Consider the following 20112-nt stretch of genomic DNA (forward strand, 5'->3'; position numbering starts at 1 on the left):
ACACAGCAAGATCCCACAGTATGATAATGACCAGATCATCTGTTTTAGTGATGTGGTTGAGGGATAAATATCAGCCCCAGGACACTGGGAAAAACTCCCCTGCTCTTCTTTGAAATAGTGGCCGTGGGATCTTTTACATCCACCTGAGAGGGGCAGACAGGGCCTCGGTTTAACACCTCATCCGAGAGATAGCACCTCCAACAGTGCGGCGCTCCCTCAGTACTGACCCTCCGACAGTGCAGCACTCCCTCAGTACTGACCCTCCGACAGTGCAGCGCTCCCTCAGTACTGACCCTCCGACAGTGCAGCACTCCCTCAGTACTGACCCTCCGACAGTGCAGCGCTCCCTCAATACTGACCCTCCGACAGTGCAGCACTCCCTCAGTACTGACCCTCCGACAGTGCAGCGCTCCCTCAATACTGACCCTCCGACAGTGCAGCACTCCCTCAGTACTGACCCTCCGACAGTGCAGCGCTCCCTCAGTACTGACTCTCCGACAGTGCAGCACTCCCTCAGTCCTGACCCTCCGACAGTGCAGCGCTCCCTCAGTACTGCAATGTAGATACCGTGTTCACTTGTCTAACAGGAACGTGTATGCAGATATTTTGTTGAGGTGTGTAGATACCTTGTTCACCTTTTCAATAGAAGGTGTGTTGATATTTTGTCCAGCTGTCTAACAGGAGCTGGTATTTAGATGTTTTTCCACCAGTCCAACAGGAACAAGTCTGCAGAGACCTTGTTCACCTCTGTCCAAGAGGAACAAGTGTGTAGAAACTGTGTCCACCTGTCTCACAGGGGCAGGTGTGTAGATACTTTGTTCAACAGTGTAACAGGACCATGTGTGGAGATGTATTGTTCAACCATCTGAGGGAGCACGGAGTAGCAACTATCGACAGAGTGTGGTTTCGTCAGAGTCTATAACTGGGAATTTGGTGAGTGAGGGGATTCGGTGCAGTAAGGAGTGAGGTGCATTTGTTTAGACAGCGGAGAGGAGCGTATCGAGGGCAGTGAAGAGCACCCCGAGGGTGGGGAGGGGCGGGCCGAGGGCAGGGAGGGGCGGGCCGAGGGCGGGGAGGGGGGGACCGAGGGCGGGGAGGGGCGGGCCGAGGGCGGGGAGGGGGGGAACGAGGGCGGGGACCGAGGGCGGGGAGGGGGGGCCGAGGGCGGGGAGGGGGGGCCGAGGGCGGGGAGGGGGGGACCAAGAGTGGGTGACAGCAACAACAAAACCAAACTGCGGTGTGAGGTCACGGGTGAGGCAGGTCGGTGGTCGGTGGGGAGAATCTCGTCTGTTTTTTTCTCTCTGAGGACTGTGGACTCAGGAACTTCGAGAATAAAACTAAATATTTTTTTAAAAAACTAAACTTAATTTAGTTATAGCAAGTAGTGTTTTTTAGTGAATCAAGGTCCCTAGTGTAGTTAACATTCTCTAAATTAAGAGTAATTTAAAGGAGTAAACTCCTTTAAGGGAGTAACTAACGAGCTTAATCTAAGGCAAGTCATGGCAGCAGAGCTCACACCCGTGATATGCTCCTCCTGCACTATGTGGGAAGTCATGGACGCTACCGGTCTCCCTGGTGACCATGTGTGCAGGAAGTGTGTCCAGCTGCAGCTACTGACTAACCGTCTTTCGGAGCTGGAGCTGCGGGTGGATTCACTGTGGAGCATCCGCGATGCTGAGACTATCGTGGATAGCACATTCAGTGAGGTGGTCACACCGCAGGTAAAGATTACACAGGCAGAAAGGAAATGGGAGACCGCCAGGCAGAGTAAAAGGACTAGGCAGGTAGAGCAGGAGTCCCCTGAGGCCATCTCCCTCTCAAACAGATATTCTGCTTTGCATACTGTTGGGGGAGATGGCTTATCAGGGGAAAGCAGCAAGAGCCAAGTTCATGGCACCACGGGTGGCTCTGCTGCACAAGAAGGGAGGAAAAAGAATGGGAGAGCAACAGTGGTAGGGGATTCCATCGTAAGGGGAACAGATAGGCGTTTCTGTGGCCGCAGATGTGACTCCAAATGGGTATGTTGCCTCCCTGGTGCTAGGGTCAAGGATGTCATGGAACGGCTGCAGGACATTCTGAAGGGGGAGGGTGAACAGCCAGAGGTCGTGGTCCATATCGGTACCAATGACATTGGTTAAAAAAAGGGATGAGGTCCTGCAAGCAGAATATAGGGAGTTAGGAAATAAATTAAAAAGCAGGAGCTCTAAGGTAGTAATCTCAGGATTACTCCCAGTGTCACGTGCTAGCGAGAGCAGAAATAGGAGAATAGACCAGATGAATGCGTGGCTTGAGAGATGGTGTAGGAGGGAGGGGTTTAAATTCCTGAGGCATTGGGACCGATTCTGGGAAAGGCGGGACCTGTACAAGCTGGACGGGTTGCACCCAAGCAGAACTGGACCAATATCCTCGCGGGGGCATTTGCTTGTTCTGTTGGGGAGGGTTTAAACTAGCATGACAGGGGGATGGGAACCAAAGGGCAGGTACAGATAGGACAAATTCAGACCAGGAAACGGGAAATAGAAAAGCAGTTAGTGATGTAGTTAGTGACTCAGAAAGACAAAAGAAGCAAAGGTTAAATAGTGTTCAGCACAGGAATTTGACGGGGTTAAAGGGGATATACTTCACTGCAAGGAGTATTACAAACAAAGCAGATGAGCTAAGGGCACAGATAGACACATGGCAGCATGATATCATTGCTATAACGGAAACCCGGCTTAAAGAGGGGGATAATTGGCAGCTCAATATCCCTGGATACAAAGTTTTCAGGCAGGATAGAGTGGGTGATAAAAAAGGAGAGGGGGTAGCATTATTGGTTAAAGAATCAGTTACAGTTGTGAGAAGGGATGATATGCTAAATGGATCATCAATCGAGGCCATATGGGTTGAGCTAAGAAATAAAAAAGGGGCAGTCACACTACTAGGAGTGTACTATAGACCCCCGAATAGCGAAAGGGAGATAGAAGAACAAATATGTAGGCAAATTTCTGAGTGCAAAAATAAGAGGGCAATAATAGTAGGGGACTTCAACTACCCTAACATCAACTGGGATTCAAACAGTGTGAGGGGCACAGAGGGTGCAAAATTCTTGATCGGTGTCCAGGAGAACTTTTTTAGCCAGTACGTGACAAGCCCAACAAGAGGGGATGCAATTCTAGATTTAGTCCTGGGAAATGAAGATGGGCAAGTGACAGTGGGTGACCATATTGGGGATAGTGACCACAATTGAGTTAGTTTTAGCATTATTATGGAAAAGGACAGAGTTAAATCAGGAATAAATGTTTTAAATTGGGGGAAGGCAAATTTTACAGAACTAAGAGGTGATTTGGCAGAAGTGGACTGGACACAACTACTTGAGGAGAAATCAGTGGCAAGTCAGTGGAAGGCACTAAAAAGTGAAATTCTACGGGTACAATGCAGACACCTCCCCTCAAAGAAAAAGGGTGGCACTGCCAAATTTAGAGCCCCCTGGTTGTCTAGAAGTATACGGGACAAGATAAAGCAGAAAAAGAAAGCTTATGACTGTCACAGAAAAGTAAATACTGCAGAAAGCCTAGAGGAGTATAGAAAGTACAGGAAATAAGGAAAGCATAGAGAGGGCATGAAAAAATATTAGCTAGTAAGATTAAAGAACATGCAAAGATGTTTTATCAGTACATTAAGAACAAGAGGATAGCTAAGGAAAAGGTGGGACCCATCAGGGATGATGAGGGTAACTTGTGTGTAGAAGCAGAGGATGTGGGTAGGGTTTTAAATGAATATTTTGTCTCCATATTCACAAAGGAAAGGGATGATCCAGACGTAGTAGTTAAAGAGGAGAGGTGTGAAATATTGGATAAGGTAAACATAACGAGAGAGGAAGTACTGGAGGGACTGGAATCCTTGAAAGTTGATAAGTCACCAGGACCGGATGGATTGTTTCCGAGGCTATTGAAGGAAGCCAGGGAGGAAATAGCGGATGCTCTGAGGATCATTTTCCAATCCTCACTAGATACAGGGGAGGTACCGGAGGACTGGAAGACTGCAAACGTAGTACCATTGTTTAAAAAGAGTACGAGGGAAAGGCCGAACAATTATAGGCCGGTCAGTCTTACCTCGGTGGTGGGCAAACTATTAGAATCAATACTGGGAGATAGGATAAACTGTCACTTGGAAAGGCATGGTTTAATCAGGGATAGTCAGCATGGATTTGTTCAGGGAAATGTAAACAATCTTACAACACCAAGTTATAGTCCAAACAATTTTATTTGAAAATCACAAGCTTTCGGAGGCTTCCTCCTTCGTCAGGTGAATGTCAGGAAATCCTTGAACCTTTCGCATTTATATTCAGAGAACAATACCTGGTGATTACAGATAATCTTTCCAACTGCCCGTTGTCAAGGCAATCAAAGTGTTCAGACAGAGAGGTGTTACCTACAGGACCACCGAATATACAAACGGCCAGAACACAAAACAGAGAGAGAGAGAGAGGGAGAAACATCCAAAAGGAAGAGAAAGACCTGTTGAATTAAAAACAGATAACTTTTATTCGCTGGTGGGGTTACGTGTAGCGCGACATGAACCCAAGATCCCGGTTGAGGCCGTCCTCATGGGTGCGGAACTTGGCTATCAATTTCTGTTTGACGATTTTGCATTGTCGTGTGTCTCGAAGGCCGCCTTGGAGAACGCTTACCCGAAGATCAGTGGCTGAATGTTCTTGACTGCTGAAGTGTTCCCCGACTGGGAGAGAACCCTCCTGTTTGGCGATTGTTGCGCGGTGTCCGTTCATCCGTTGTCGCAGTGTCTGCATGGTCTCGCCAATGTACCATGCTCCGGGGCATCCTTTCTTGCAACGTATGAGGTAGACAATGTTGGCCGAGTGACAGGAGTATGAACCATGTACCTGGTGGGTGGTGTCCTCTCGTGTGATGGTGGTATCTGTGTCGATGATCTGGCATGTCTTGCAGAGGTTACCGTGGCAGGGTTGTGTGGTGTCGTGGACGCTGTTCTCCTGAAAGCTGGGTAATTTGCTGCGAACGATGGTCTGAGGTTGGGTGGCTGTTTGAAGGCGAGTAGTGGAGGCGTGGGGATGGCCATAGCGAGGTGTTCGTCGTCATCGATGACATGTTGAAGGCTGCAGAGAACATGGAATAGTTTCTCCCCTCCGGGGAAGTACTGGACGACGAAGGGTACTCTGTTGGTTGCGTCCCGTGTTAGTCTTCTGAGGAGGTCTACGCGATTTTTCGCTGTGGCCCGATGGAACTGTCGATCGACAAGTCGAGCGTCATATCCCGTTCTTACCAGGGCGTCTTTCAGCGTCTGTAGGTGTCCATCGCGTTCCTCCTCGTCTGAGCAGATCCTGTGTATTCGCAGGACCTGTCCATAGGGGATGGCCTCTTTGACGTGGTTAGGGTGGAAGCTGGAAAAGTGGAGCATTGTGAGGTTGTCCGTGGGCTTGCGGTAGAGTGAGGTGCTGAGGTGCCCGTCTTTGATGGAGATTCGTGTATCCAAGAAAGAAACCGATTCTGAGGAGCAGTCTATGGTGAGCTTGATGGTGGGATGGAACTTGTTGATGTTATCGTGTAGTCTCTTTAGTGATTCTTCGCCGGGATTCTTCAACCAGGATCTTGGGTTCATGTCGCGCTACACGTAACCCCACCAGTGAATAAAAGTTATCTGTTTTTCGTTCAACGGGTCATTTTCAGTCTTTCTCTTCCTTTCGGATGTTTCTCCCCCTCTCTCTGTTTTGTGTTCTGGCCGTTTGTATATTCGGTGGTCCTGTAGGTAACACCTCTCTGTCTGAACACTTTGATTGCCTTGACAACGGGCAGTTGGAAAGATTCTTTGTAATCACCAGGTATTGTTCTCTGAATATAAATGCGAAAGGTTCAAGGATTTCCTGACATTCACCTGACGAAGGAGGAAGCCTCCGAAAGCTTGTGATTTTCAAATAAAATTGTTGGACTATAACTTGGTGTTGTAAGATTGTTTACATTTGTCAACCCCAGTCCATCACCGGCATCTCCACATCTTGTTCAGGGAAGGTCATGCCTTACAAATCTGATTAAATTCTTTGAGGAAGTGACAAGGAGGATTGATGAGGGTAGTGCAGTGGATGTTGTCTACATGGATTTTAGTAAGGCATTTGACAAGGTCCCACATGGCAGACTGGTCAGAAAGGTAAAAGCCCATGGGATACAGGGAACTGTGGCGAATTGGATCCAAACTTGGCTCAGTAACAGGAAACAAAGGGTAAAAGTCGATGGATGTCTTTACGAATGGAAATCCATTTCCAGTGGTGTGCCACAGGGCTCAGTGTTGGGTCCCTTGCTGTTTGTGGTATATATTAATGATTTGGACTTGAATGTAGGGGGCATCATTGGCGAATTTACAGACGACGCAAAAATTGGCCGTGTAGTTGATATTGAAGAGGATAGCTGTAGACTCCAAGAAGATATCAATGGGTTGGTGGAGTGGGCGGAAAAGTGGCAAATGGAGTTCAACTCGGAGAAGTGTGAGGTAATGCACTTAGGGAGGGCAAACAGTAAAAGGGAATACGCAGTAAACGGGAATATATTGAGAGGGGTAGAGGAAGTGAGAGACCTTGGAGTGCATGTGTACAGGTCCCTGAAGGTGGCAGTACAGGTAGATAAGGTTGTGAAGAAGGCATACGGAATGCTCTCCGTTATTAGCCGAGGTATAGAATACAAAAGCAGGGATGTAATGATGGAACTGTATAAAACGCTGGTAAGGCCACAGCTGGAGTATTGTGCGCAGTTCTGTTCACCACTTTACAGGAAGGACGTAATTGCTCTGGAGAGAGTGCAGAGAAGATTTACAAGAATGTTGCCAGTGCTTGAAAATTGCAGCTAGGAGGAGAGATTGGATAGGCTGGGGTTGTTTTCCTTGGAGCAAAGGAGGCTGAGGGGAGACTTGATTGAGGTGTACAAAATTATGAGGGGCCCAGATAGATTGACAAGAAGTACCTGTTTCCCTGAGCGGAGAGTTCAAGAACGAGAGGACATAGATTTCAGCTGATTGGCGGAAGGATTAGAGGGGACATGAGGAAAAACTTTTTTACCCAGAGGGTGGTGGGTGTATGGAATTCGCTGCCCGAATTGGTGGTAAAGGCAGGGACCCTCAACTCTTTTTTTTTTTAAAGTCCCAGACCTGCATCTAAAGTGCTGTAAGCTGCAGGGCTACGGACCGGGTGCTGGAAGGTGGGATTAGAATGGGGACCTGGTTGTTCTTCGAGCCGGCACGGAAACGATGGGCCGAATGGCCCCCTTCTGTTCTGTATCTTTTCTATGGTTGTATGGTTCTATCTCACAGAAGCAGTTGTGTAGATAGATTGCTCACCTGTATAATAGCAACAGGTGTGTAGATACTTTGTTCACCTGTCCAACAGGAGCAGGTGTGTTGATACTTTGTTCACCTGTCCAACAGGAGCAGGTGTGTTGATACTTTGTTCACCTGTCCAACAGGAGCAGGTGTGTAGATGCTTTGTTCACCTGTCCAACAGGAGCAGGTCTGTAGATACCTTGTTCACCTGTCCAACAGGAGCAGGTGTGTCGTTACCTTGTTCACCTGTCCAACAGGAGCAGGTGTGTCAATACCTTGTTCACCTGTCCAACAGGAGCAGGTGTGTAGATACTTTGTTCACCTCTCTCACAGGAGCAGGTGTGTAGATACTTTGTTCACCTGTCTCACAGGAGCAGTTGTGTAGATACTTTGTTCACCTGTCTCACAGGAGCAGGTGTGTAGATACCTTATTCACCTGTCTCACAGGAGCAGGTGTGTTGATACCTTATTCAGCTGTCTCACAGGAGCAGGTGTGTAGATACTTTGTTCACCTGTCCAACAGGAGCAGGTGTGTCGATACCTTGTTCACCTGTCCAACAGGAGCAGGTGTGTCGATACCTTGTTCACCTGTCCAACAGTAGCAGGTGTGTTGATACCTTGTTCACCTGTCCAACAGGAGCAGGTGTGTAGATACCTTGTTCACCTGTCTCACAGGAGCAGGTGTGTTGATACTTTGTTCACCTCTCTCACAGGAGCAGGTGTGTAGATACTTTGTTCACCTGTCTCACAGGAGCAGGTGTGTAGATACTTTGTTCACCTGTCTCACAGGAGCAGGTGTGTAGATACTTTGTTCACCTGTCTCACAGGAGCAGGTGTGTAGATACTTTGTTCACCTGTCTCACAGGAGCAGGTGTGTAGATACCTTGTTCACCTGCCTCACAGGAGCAGGTGTGTAGATACCTTGTTCACCTGTCTCACAGGAGCAGGTGTGTAGATACCTTGTTCACCTGTCTCACAGGAGCAGGTGTGTAGATACCTTGTTCACCTGTCTCACAGGAGTAGGTGTGTTGATACCTTGTTCACCTGTCTCACAGGAGTAGGTGTGTTGATACCTTGTTCACCTGTCCAACAGGAGCAGGTGTGTAGATACCTTGTTCACCTGTCTCACAGGAGTAGGTGTGTTGATACCTTGTTCACCTGTCCAACAGGAGCAGGTGTGTAGATACCTTGTTCACCTGTCTATCAGGAAGAGGTGTATAGCTACCTTGTCCACCTATCTGATAGCAGCAATTGTGTCTTATACCTTGTTCATCTGTCCATCAGAAGTTGTGTTGATACATCGTTCATCTGTCAAATTGGAACAGGTGTGTAGATACCTTGTTCACCTGGCTAATAGGAGCAGGTTTGTCGATACTTTATTCACCTGTCTATCAGGAAATGATTCGTAGATAAGAGCATAAGAACATAAGAAATTGGAGCAGGAGTAGGCCATACGGCCCCTCGAGCCTGCTCCGCCATTCAATCAGATCATGGCTGATCTTCGACCTCAACTCCACTTTCCCGCCCGATCCCCATATCCCTTGATTCCCCTAGAGAACAAAAATCTATCAATCTCAGCCTTGAATATATTCAACGACTGAGCATCCACAGCCCTCTGGGGTAGAGAATTCCAAATATTCACGACCCTCAGAGTAAAGAAATTCCTCCTCATCTCAGTCTTAAATGGCCGACCCCTTATCCTGAGACTATGCCCCCCAGTTCTAGACTCTCCAGCCAGGGGAAACAACCTATCAGCATCTACCCTGTCAAGCCCTCTCAGAATATTATATGTTTCAATGAGATCACCTCTCAATCTTCTAAACTCCAGAGAGTTTGGGCCCATTCTACTCAATCTCTCCTCATAGGACAACCCTCTCATCCCAGGAATTAATCTAGTGAACCTTCATTGCTCCCCTCTAAGGCAAGTATATCCTTCCTTAGATAAGGAGACCCAAACTGTACACAGTACTCCAGGTGAGGTCTCACCAAAGCCCCATACAATTGTAGTGAGACTTCTTTACTCTTGTACTCCATCCCCCTTGCAATAAAGGCCAACATGTCATTTGCCTTCTTAATTGCTTGCTGTACCTGCATACTAACTTTTTGTGTTTCTTGTACAAGGACACCCAAGTCTCACTGAACACCAACATTTAATAGTTTCTCACCATTTAAAAATATTCTGTTTTTCTATTCTTCCTACCAAAGTGAATAACCTCACATTTCCCCACATTATACTCCATCTGCCACCTTCATGGCCATTCCCATTGGGTAACCTAGCGGTGCTGGGGATGGTGCTGGGGACAGATAAAGATGAATTGGAAGGTCACTGGCCTTCCATAATCTCCAGGATACCATCTCTCCCCAGTAACCCTGGGCAGCCCTGGACACCCCGGGCAGCCCTGGACATCTGGTGATAGTTTTCTGGAGCAATATGTTCTATATCCCTTTGCAGACTCTTTGTGTCCTCCTCACAGTTTACTTTCCCACCTAGCTTTGTATCATCAGCAAACTTGGATACATTACACTCGGTCCCTTCATCTAAGTCATTAATATAGATTGTAAATAGCTGAGGCCCAAGCACTGATCCTTGTGACACCCCACTAGTTACATCCTGCCAACCTGAAAATGACCCGTTTATCCCTACTCTCTGTTTTCTGTCCATTAACCAATCCTCTATCCATGCTAATATATTATCCCCAATCCCATGAGCCCTTATCATGTGTAACAACCTTTTATGTGGCACCTTATCGAATAGCGATACCTTGTTCACCTGACTAACAGGAACAGGTGTGTAGATACCTTGTTCACCTGTCTAATACTAGCAGGTATGTTGGTAAGTCTTCACCTGTCTAACAGGAGTAAGTGTTAAGATACCTTGTCACCTGTCTATCAGAAACAGGGGTGTAGATACTTTATCCACCTGTCTATCAGAAACAGGAGTGTAGATACATTGTTTACCTGTCAACAGGAAATGATGTGTAGATACCTTACTCCCCTGCCTAACTGGAGGTGTGTAGATACATTATTCACCTGTATAATAGGAGCAGGTAAATAGATGCATTGTTCACCTGTGTAACAGGATCAGGTGTGTAGATACTTCATTCACCTGTCTAACAGATCAGGTGTGTAGATACTGTGTTCACATACTGACATTAGTGGGTATATGAATAACATGTTTGAGGGGGATACTGAGCAATAATCATGCAGCCGAGGCCACCAGGCATCGCTCCACAGGCCCTGCTCCACATTCACCACATGTGGCTGAGAGGGCCATTCCCATTGGGTAACCTAGCAGTGCTGAGGACGGATAAAGATGAATTGGAAGGTCACTGGCCTTCCATAATCTCCAGGATACCATCTCTCCCCAGTAACCCTGGGCAGCCCTGGACACCCCGGGCAGCCCTGGACATCTGGTGATAGTTTTCTGGAGCAATATGTTCTCGAACCAACAAGAGGGCTGGCCATACTAGATTTAGAGGACAGCAATGGAGGGCTCTTTGCTCTGGAGTCCTCCCCTGCACCATTGGGGATCTGGGGTGGACAGTGTTGCATGGAGCAGTCCCCACAAACGTGGTGTCCCGATAATGTCTGGGCTCCCCCGTCCCTCCCCCTCCCCCTCTCCCCCCTCCCAGTTAATCAGTGCCCATTTTTATCTGAGCCCATATCCAGTGCATTTGCAGAGAGGCTTTGGGAAATCTAAGATTGTGTTTCAGTGGGACGTTGGTGGGGGAGAGCAGCCAAGCCCCAATAATCTCCTGTCACACACTTTCCAGCAGGGGTCACTGCACAGAAACCCGCCACCCCTCACCAGGGGCACTGAGGCCAACAGTGCCACCCACACTGGAGCCCCCACTCTCCTGAGGCACGGACACTTCTCAACAAGTCAGCCTTTCAAATACGGACAAACCACTTAACACACAGATTGCAGAAACTCTCCTGGGGCAATAAATGTTTTGATTTGGATCAATGCTGACAGCAGGACAGGCTTTTAATTAATTTGTCTAAACTTAGCTCAGTACAATTAATTCAGCTCATTCATTTCAACTCAAATGCAATTTCAATCTATTTCACAAACCACAGAACTCGGACAGATGAAAAGTCCAGGGAAAAACTCTTCGAGCAGCGATTACCCCCGGTCGAGGACCGTATTGTATACACCCATCTGGTACAGGCCGGCCCATCTGTGTCTCATTGTCAGCTCCTGTAGGTAGAATCATAGAATCATACAGCACAGAAGGAGGCCATTCAGCCCATCGTGTCTATGCTGACTCTTGAAAGAGCTATCCAATCAGTCCCACTGCCCTTGGCTCCATATCCCTTGATACTCTTGCTGAACAAACTTCTATCGAACTCAGTTTCGAAAGTTTCAATTGACCCCCAGCATCAACAGCTATTTTTGGGGAGAGAGTCCCAGATTTCCATTCCCCTTTGTGTGACGAAGTGCTTCCTGACATCACCCCTGAACGGCCTGGCTCTAATTTTAAGATGATTCCCCCTTGTTCTGGACTCCCCCCACCAGAGGAAATAGTTTCTCTCTCTCTACCCTATCAAATCCTTTAATCATCTTAAACACCTCGATGAGATCACCCCTTAATCTTCTATACTCGAGGGAATACAAGCCGAGTCGATGCAAACTGTCCTCAGAATTTAACCCTTTTAGCCCCGGTATCATTCTGGTGAATCTGCACTGCACCCCCTCCAAGACCAATATATCCTTCCCGAGGTGCGGTGCCCAGAACTTTTTTTTATTCGTTCATGGGATGTGGGCGTCGCTGGCGAGGCCGGCATTTATTGCCCATCCCTAATTGCCCTTGAGAAGGTGGTGGTGAGCCGCCTTCTTGAACCGCTGCAGTCCGTGTGGTGAAGGTTCTCCCACAGTGCTGTTAAGGAAGGGAATTTCAGGATTTTGACCCAGCGATGATGAAGGAACGGCGATATATTTCCAAGTTGGGATGGAGTGTGACTTTGAGGGGAACGTGCAGGTGGTGGATGGGGTGCCAATCAAGCGGGCTGCTTTGTCCTGGATGGCGTCAAGCTTCTTGAGTGTTGTTGGAGCTGCACTCATCCAGGCAAGTGGAGAGTATTCCATCACACTCCTGACTTGTGCCTTGCAGATGGTGGAAAGGCTTTGGGGAGTCAGGAGGTGAGTCACTCACCGCAGAATACCCAGCCTCTGACCTGCTCTTGTAGCCACAGTATTTATGTGGTTGGTCCAGTTAAGTTTCTGGTCAATGGTGACGCCCAGGATGTTGATGGTGGGGGATTCGGCAATGGTAATGCCGTTGAATGTCAAGGGGAGGTGGTTAGACCCTCTCTTGTTGGAGATGGTCATTGCCTGGCACTTGCCTGGCGTGAATGTTACTTGCCACTTATCAGCCCAAGCCTGGATGTTGTCCAGGTCTTGCTGCATGCGGGCTCGGACTGCTTCATTATCTGAGGGTTTGCAAATGGAACTGAACACTGTGCAATCATCAGCGAACATCCCCACTTCTGACCTTATGATGGAGGGAAGGTCATTGATGAAGCAGCTGAAGATGGTTGGGCCTAGGACACTGCCCTGAGGAACTCCTGCAGCAATGACCTGGGGCTGAGATGATTGGCCTCCAACAACCACTACCCTCTTCCTTTGCGCTAGGTACGACTCCAGCCGCTGGAGAGTTATCCCCCTGATTCCCATTGACTTCAATATTACGAGGGCTCCTTGGTGCCACACTCGGTCAAATGCTGCCTTGATGAAAAGGGCAGTCACTCTCACCTCACCTCTGGAATTCAGCTCTTTTGTCCATGTTTGGACCAAGGCTGTAATGAGGTCTGGAGCCGAGTGGTCCTGGCAGAACATAAACTGAGCATCGGTGAGCAGGTTATTGGTGAGTAAGTGCCGCTTGATAGCACTGTCGATGACGCCGTCCATCACTTTGCTGATGATTGAGAGTAGACTGATGGGGCGGTAATTGGCCGGATTGGATTTGTCCTGCTTTTTGTGGACAGGACATACCTGGGCAATTTTCTACATTGTCGGGTAGATGCCAGTGTTGTAGCTGTACTGGAACAGCTTGGCTAGAGATGCAGCTAGTTCTGGAGCACAAGTCTTCAGCACTACAGCCGGGATGTTGTCGGGGCCTTTGCCTTTGCTGTATCCAGTGCACTCAGCCGTTTCTTGATATCACGTGGAGTGAATCGAATTGGCTGAAGACTGGCTTCTGTGATGGTGGGGATATCGGGAGGAGGCCGAGATGGATCGTCCACTCGGCACTTCTGGCTGAAGATGGTTGCAAACGCTTCAGCCTTGTCATTTGCACTCACGTGCTGGACTCCACCGTCATTGAGGAAGGGGATGTTTACGGAACCTTCTCCTCCCGTTAGTTGTTTAATTGTCCACCACCATTCACGACTGGATGTGGCAGGACTGCAGAGCTTTGATCTGATCCGTTGGTTGTGGAATCGCTTAGCTCTGTCTATAGCATGTTGCTTCCGCTGTTTAGCATGCATGTAGTCCTGAGTTGTAGCTTCACCAGGTTGGCACCTCATTTTTCGGTATGCCTGGTGCTGCTCCTGGCATGCTCTTCTACACTCCTCATTGAACCAGGGTTGATCCCCTGGCTTGTTGGTAATGGTAGAGTGAGGAATATGCCGGGCCATGAGTTGGCCATGAAGTGAACCAGATGGGTTTTTACGATAATCCGGTAGTTTCATGGCCAACATTACTGATACTAGTTTTTTTTATTGCAGATTTAATTTAATTAATTGAATTTAAATTCCCCAGCTCATTGACTCCGGATTATTAGTCCAGGCCTCTGGATTACTCGTCCAGTAACATAATCACTATGCTACCGTACCTGTACTGAACCTAGGATCTCCAGATGGGGTCTGACCAGAGCTCTGAACATCTGGAACATAACTTCCTGCCCTTTGTATTCCAGCCCTCGAGATCAAGGCCAACATTCCATTCACCTTTTTCATCATTTTCTGTACCTGTCCACTGGCTTTCAGTGATTTCTGTATTTGGACCCCTAAATCTCTCTGCTCCTCCACAGTCCCGAGCTTCTCACCATTTGGAAAATCCCCTGATTTATCTTTCTTATGTCCCAAGTGGATGACCTCACACTTCCCCACATTGAACTCCATCTGCCCACTCAATGGCCCTTGGCAACTTTCTGCTCCCATCTACACTATTTACTGTCCCACCTAACTTAGTGTTGTCAGCAAACTAAGATATACAGCTCTCTATTCCTTCATCCAGGTTATTGATAAATAGTGAAAAGCTGAGGCCCCAGTCCAGATCCCTGGGAGACACCACCAATCACATCCTGCCAACTTGAGCACATACCCATTATCCCATTATCCCTACTCTCTGTCTCCGACCTCCTATAACCAATTCCCTACCCATGTCAATGGGTTGCCTCCAATTCCACCCACTCTCATTTTTGTTCACAGTCTCTTATGTGGAATCTTCTCGAATGCCTTCTGGAAGTCCATATAAGTAAAATCCATCGACACTCCCTCACCGACCACATTTGTTACCTCCTCAAAAAATTCAACTCGGTTCATTAGATATGACCAACCCTTTACAAATCTGCACTGACTCTCTCTGATCAGCTCACATTAGTCCAAGTGCTCAGTCACTCTGTCCCTAATAACAGATTCGAGTAACTTCCCCACAACTGACCTTAGACTAATAGATCAATAATTTTCCAGTTTACCTCTCTCACCCTCCTTAAATAATGGGGTGGCATTGGCAATTTTCCAAACCAAGGGGACAATTCCTGAATGGAGAGAGTTTTGGAAGATCATGACTAACATATCTATAATTTCCTCTTTTAATCCCCTGGGGTGGAAACGATCGGGTCCTGGTGATTTGTTTATCTTTAATCTCATTATTTTCCCCATCACCATTTTTTTAATTAATATTGAATCTAGTTAGTCCTCCCCTTGATTGAGTTTTAGTTTCCCTCTTCCCTCTGGGACTTTATCCTCTTCCTCTGCTGTGAAGGTCGATACAAAGCATCCACTTGGTAAATCTGCCTTTTCCTGATTCCCAATTACAGTATCACCTGCGTCTATCATTAAAGGCCCCACATTACTCACAGCCACCCTCTCTCTTAATATATTAGTAAAATCCTGTAATGTTGTCCTCGATATCCCTCACCAGCTTTTTCTTACTCCCTTTTTTGCAACTCTTACCACTTTCTTTATTTCCCTTTGCTGATCTTTCTATCTCTCCCAGTCCGTGGGATCTCTGCTGTTCCCTGCCTTTATATAAGCCCTTTTAGTTTTATTCTATCTCTCACTTCCCTCGCTAAAGGTTGTTTAATTACACAAGTAGATCTCTTGCTCTTTCGGAGTATGTACGAGTCTTGTATTGAACCAAATACTTCTTTAAACACCTCCCACTGCTCATCCGTAGTTTTATCCGTTAATAGTTCTGCCCGGTCTGTTGTGGTCAATCTCTGCCTCCTCCCTCCAAAGTTAGTCTTACTTAAATTTAAAACCTTGGTTCGTGATTCACCCTCTCCCCCTCAAACCTAGCTTCGAATTTGATCATATTATGGTCACTGTTAGCGACCTGTTCCCTTATCGTTAGATTACTGACTAGTTCAGGTTCATTACTCGGTCTAAGATGGTCTGTTCTCTTGTTGGTTCAAGATCATATTGTTCCTGAAAACTGTCCCGAATACACTCAAGAAATTCACTGCCTTTGTGACTCGAGCTGTTCCGAGTCTGTGTGAAAATTAAAGTCTCCGATTATCACCACTCTGTTTTTGCAACGAGCTTCTCTGATCTCTGCGTTTCTGTATCCTGCTACTTTATCCCTGTTATCCAGAGGTCTATAAACAGCTCTCCTTTTCTATTCCTCAATTCTACCCCGAGAGTTTCGACTGCCTGCTCACCCTTACTGATATCCCCTCTTTCTAATCCTGTAATCGTGTCCCTGATCAATATTGGGCCTCCTCCTTTCCCAATTCCCCTGTTCTTTCTAAAGACCTTATAACCTGGAATATTTAGGCCAGATTTTGCTGTAGGAGTAAATCTAACGATGTCAACATTCGTTAGACTTGCCCTGGTACGTTTAGGTTGTTTAATTTTTTGGGTGGTGAGTTGCTGAAATGTGAGCTGATAACATCACAGTGAGGGAAACAGGGCATCTGGGACCTGAGTGAACAGGACAAGTAACTGGGTATCTCCCTAAACAATCAGAGTGAAGGATTGGGAAATAATCAGCCCAAGGACTGAGAAGGAAATGTAAATTAGAGCAGGTAAATTCAATCTTAAATCAGGTAGAGAAAGAGAAATAAAGAGAGAGAGAAAAGATAGACAGAAAGGGAAAGTAAAAGAAAAGATTTTATTTTAAATTTGACATTTTTAAAATCTCCAACAATTAAAACCTGAAGGAATGAGACTCCACACTTGTAATTTTCAGTGCCAGAGGGGTTGACTGGCAGTAATTAACACTTATCAGGTCGTTAAAAGGTACTTAGACTGGAATGGACAGTTAACTTTCTGTGACAAGTTTAGTTCACATCGACAGGCAAATCCAGCAACTTCACGCCGTTCAATGCTTTTCAGTGGTGGGGCAGACGGTGAGATGCTGTTTTCACGAGGCTAACGGAGAACAGTGTATCTCGGACAACAACTTTTGGATTTGAGTTTAACCGCGGATCTGCCCCGCACCTGACGTTGCTGTACCATTTAAATAGAAGTAACGGCAAGCACTATTGGCCTCACTGTTATTTTGGCAAGAAAATCTGGGCCATTATCTCCTTATATGGCTCGGTGTCAAATTTTGTCTGATTACGCTCCTGTGAAGCACCATGGGAGGTTTTACAACACTGAAGGTGCTGTATGACTGGGAGTTGCTGTTGTATTGGTTGGACCACTGAGGGCAAATGATGAATACTTTACTGAGGCTTCAGTGCATCCGCACTGGGAGTATTGCGACCAGTTTTGGACCCACACGTGAAGGATATTGAGGCGTTGGAGAGGATGCAGTAGGGTTAACAGGATGACAACAAATCTTCAAACTCTTCGTTATGAGGAGAATTGGGGATATTTACTTTGATGAAGCGTATGCTGAGAGGGGATATGATTGATATTTTTAAACTAATGATGGGATTGGATGCAATGTGGTCATTTGAAATGGAAGGGATGGTAGGACTGGAGACCGTACCGTCTCACAGTCATCACCCCCTGGAACAAACGTACATAACGTGGTGAGTGGGGGTGCACGAGAGTCACAAGAACATAATTAATAGGAGCAGGAGTAGGCCAATCGGCCCCTCGAGCCTGCTCCACTATTCAATCAGATCATGGCTAATCTTCAACCTCAACTCCACTTTCCCGCCCGATCCCCATATCCCTTGATTCCCCTGGAGTCCAGAAATCTATCAATCTCAGCCTTGGATACATTCAATGACTGAGCATCCACAGCCCTCTGGGGTAGGGAATTCCAAAGATTCACAACCCTCTGAGTGAAGAAATTCCTCCTCATCTCAGTCTTAAATGGCCGACCCCTTATCCTGAGACTATGTCCCCTAGTTCTAGACTCTCCAGCCAGGGGACACAGCCTCTCAGCATCTACCCTGTCAAGCCCTTTCAGAATCTTATATGTTTCAATGGGATCACCTCTTATTATTCTAAACTCCAGAGAGTATAGGCCCATTCTACTCAATCTCTCCTCATAGGACAACCCTCTCATCCCAGGAATTAATCTAGTGAACCTTTGTTGCACCGCCTCTAAGGCAAGTATATCCTTCCTTAGATAAGGAGACCAAAACTGTACCCAGTACTCCAGGTGAGGTCTCACCAAAGCCCTGTATAATTGTAGTAAGACTTCCTTACTCTTGTGCTCCATCCCTCTTGCAATAAAGGCCAACATTCCATTTGCCTTCGGAATTGCTTGCTGTACCTGCATGTGTTAACTTTTTGTGTTTCTTGGACGAGGACACCCAAATCCCTCTGAACACCAACATTTAATAGTTTCTCACCATTTTAAAAATATTCTGTTTTTCTATTCTTCCTACCAAAGTGAATAACCTCACATTTCCCCACATTATACTCCATCTGCCACCTTCTTGCCCATTCACTTAATCTGTCGACATGCCTTTCCAGACTCTTCGTGTCCTCCTCACAGCTTACTTTCCCACCTAGCTTTGTATCGTCAGCAAACTTGGATACATTACACTCGGTCCCTTCATCTAAGTCATTAATATAGATTGTAAATAGCTGAGGCCCAAGCACTGATCCTTGTGACACCCTACTAGTTACAGCCTGCCAACCTGAGAATGACCCGTTTATCCCTACTCTCTGTTTTCTGTCCGTTAACCAATCTTCTATCCATGGTAATATATTACCCTCAATCCCATGAGCCCTTATCTTGTGTAACAACCTTTTATGTGGCACCTTATCGAATACCTTTTGAAAATCCAAACATTCGACATCCACTGGTTCCCCTTTATCTACCCTGCTAGTTACATCCTCAAAAAACTCAAATAAATTTGTCAAACACGATTTCCCTTTCATAAAAGACTCTGCCTAATCATATTATGATTTTGTAAGTGTTCTGTTACCACTTCCTTAATAAAGGATTCCAGCATTTTCCCGACGATTGATGTCAGGCTAACTGGCCTGTAATTCCCTGTTTTCTCTCTCCCTCCTTTCTTGAATAACGGGGTTACATTTGCTACCTTCCAATCCGCTGGGACCGTTGTAGAATCTAGGGAATTCTGGAAGATCACAACCAATGCATCCACTATCTCTGCAGTCACCTTGTTTCGAACCCTGGGATGTAGGCAATCAGGTCCAGGGGATTTGTCAGCTTTTAGTCCCATTAATTTCTCCAGTACTTTTTCTCTACTGATATTAATTGTTTGAAGTTCCTCACTCTCATTGGACCCTTGGTTCCCCACTATTTCTGAAATGTTTTTTGTGTCTTCTACTGTGAAGACAGATACAAAATATTTGTTTAGCGTCTCTGCCATTTCCTTATTCCCCATTATAATTTCTCCTGTCTCAGCCTCTAAGGGACCAATGTTTACTTTTGCTACTCTCTTCCTTTTTACTGTCTGTCAACCAATTCTCAATCCATGTCAGTATATTCCCCCCAATCCCATGTGCTTTAATTTTTCACACTAACCTCTCATGTGGGACTTTATCAAAGGCCTTCTGAGAATCCAAATAAACCACATCCACTGGTTCTCCCTAATCTATTCTACTAGTTACATCCTCAAAAAACTCCAGTAGGTTTGTCAAACATGATTTCCCTTTCATAAATCCGTGTTGACTTTGTCTAATCCTGTTGATATTTTCTAAATGCCCTGTTATCACATCCTTTATAATAGACTCTAGCATTTTCCCTATTACTGATGTTAGGCTAACCGGTCTGTAGTTCCCTGTTTTCTCTCCCTCCTTTTTTAAATAGTGGGATTACATTTGCCACCCTCCAATCTGCAGGGACTGTTCCATAATCTATAGAATTTTGGAAGATGACAACTAATGCATCCACTATTTCCATGGCTACCTCTTTTAGTGCTCTGGGATGCAGATTATCAGGCCCTGGGGATTTATCTGCTTTCAGTCCCATTAATTTCTCCAGCACTATTTTTTTACAAATACTAATTTCCTTTAATTCCTCCTTCTCACTAGTCCCTTGGTTCCCTAGCATTTCTGGGAAGTTATTTGTGTCCTCTTCCGTGAAGACAAAACCAAAGTATTTGTTTAATTGCTCTGCTATTTCCTTGTTCCCCATTGTAAATTCTCCCGTTTCTGACTGTAAGGGACCTACATTTGTCTTCACTAATC

This window comes from Heptranchias perlo, chromosome 9 (assembly GCF_035084215.1).
Source record: "Heptranchias perlo isolate sHepPer1 chromosome 9, sHepPer1.hap1, whole genome shotgun sequence".
Lineage (NCBI taxonomy): Eukaryota > Metazoa > Chordata > Chondrichthyes > Hexanchiformes > Hexanchidae > Heptranchias > Heptranchias perlo.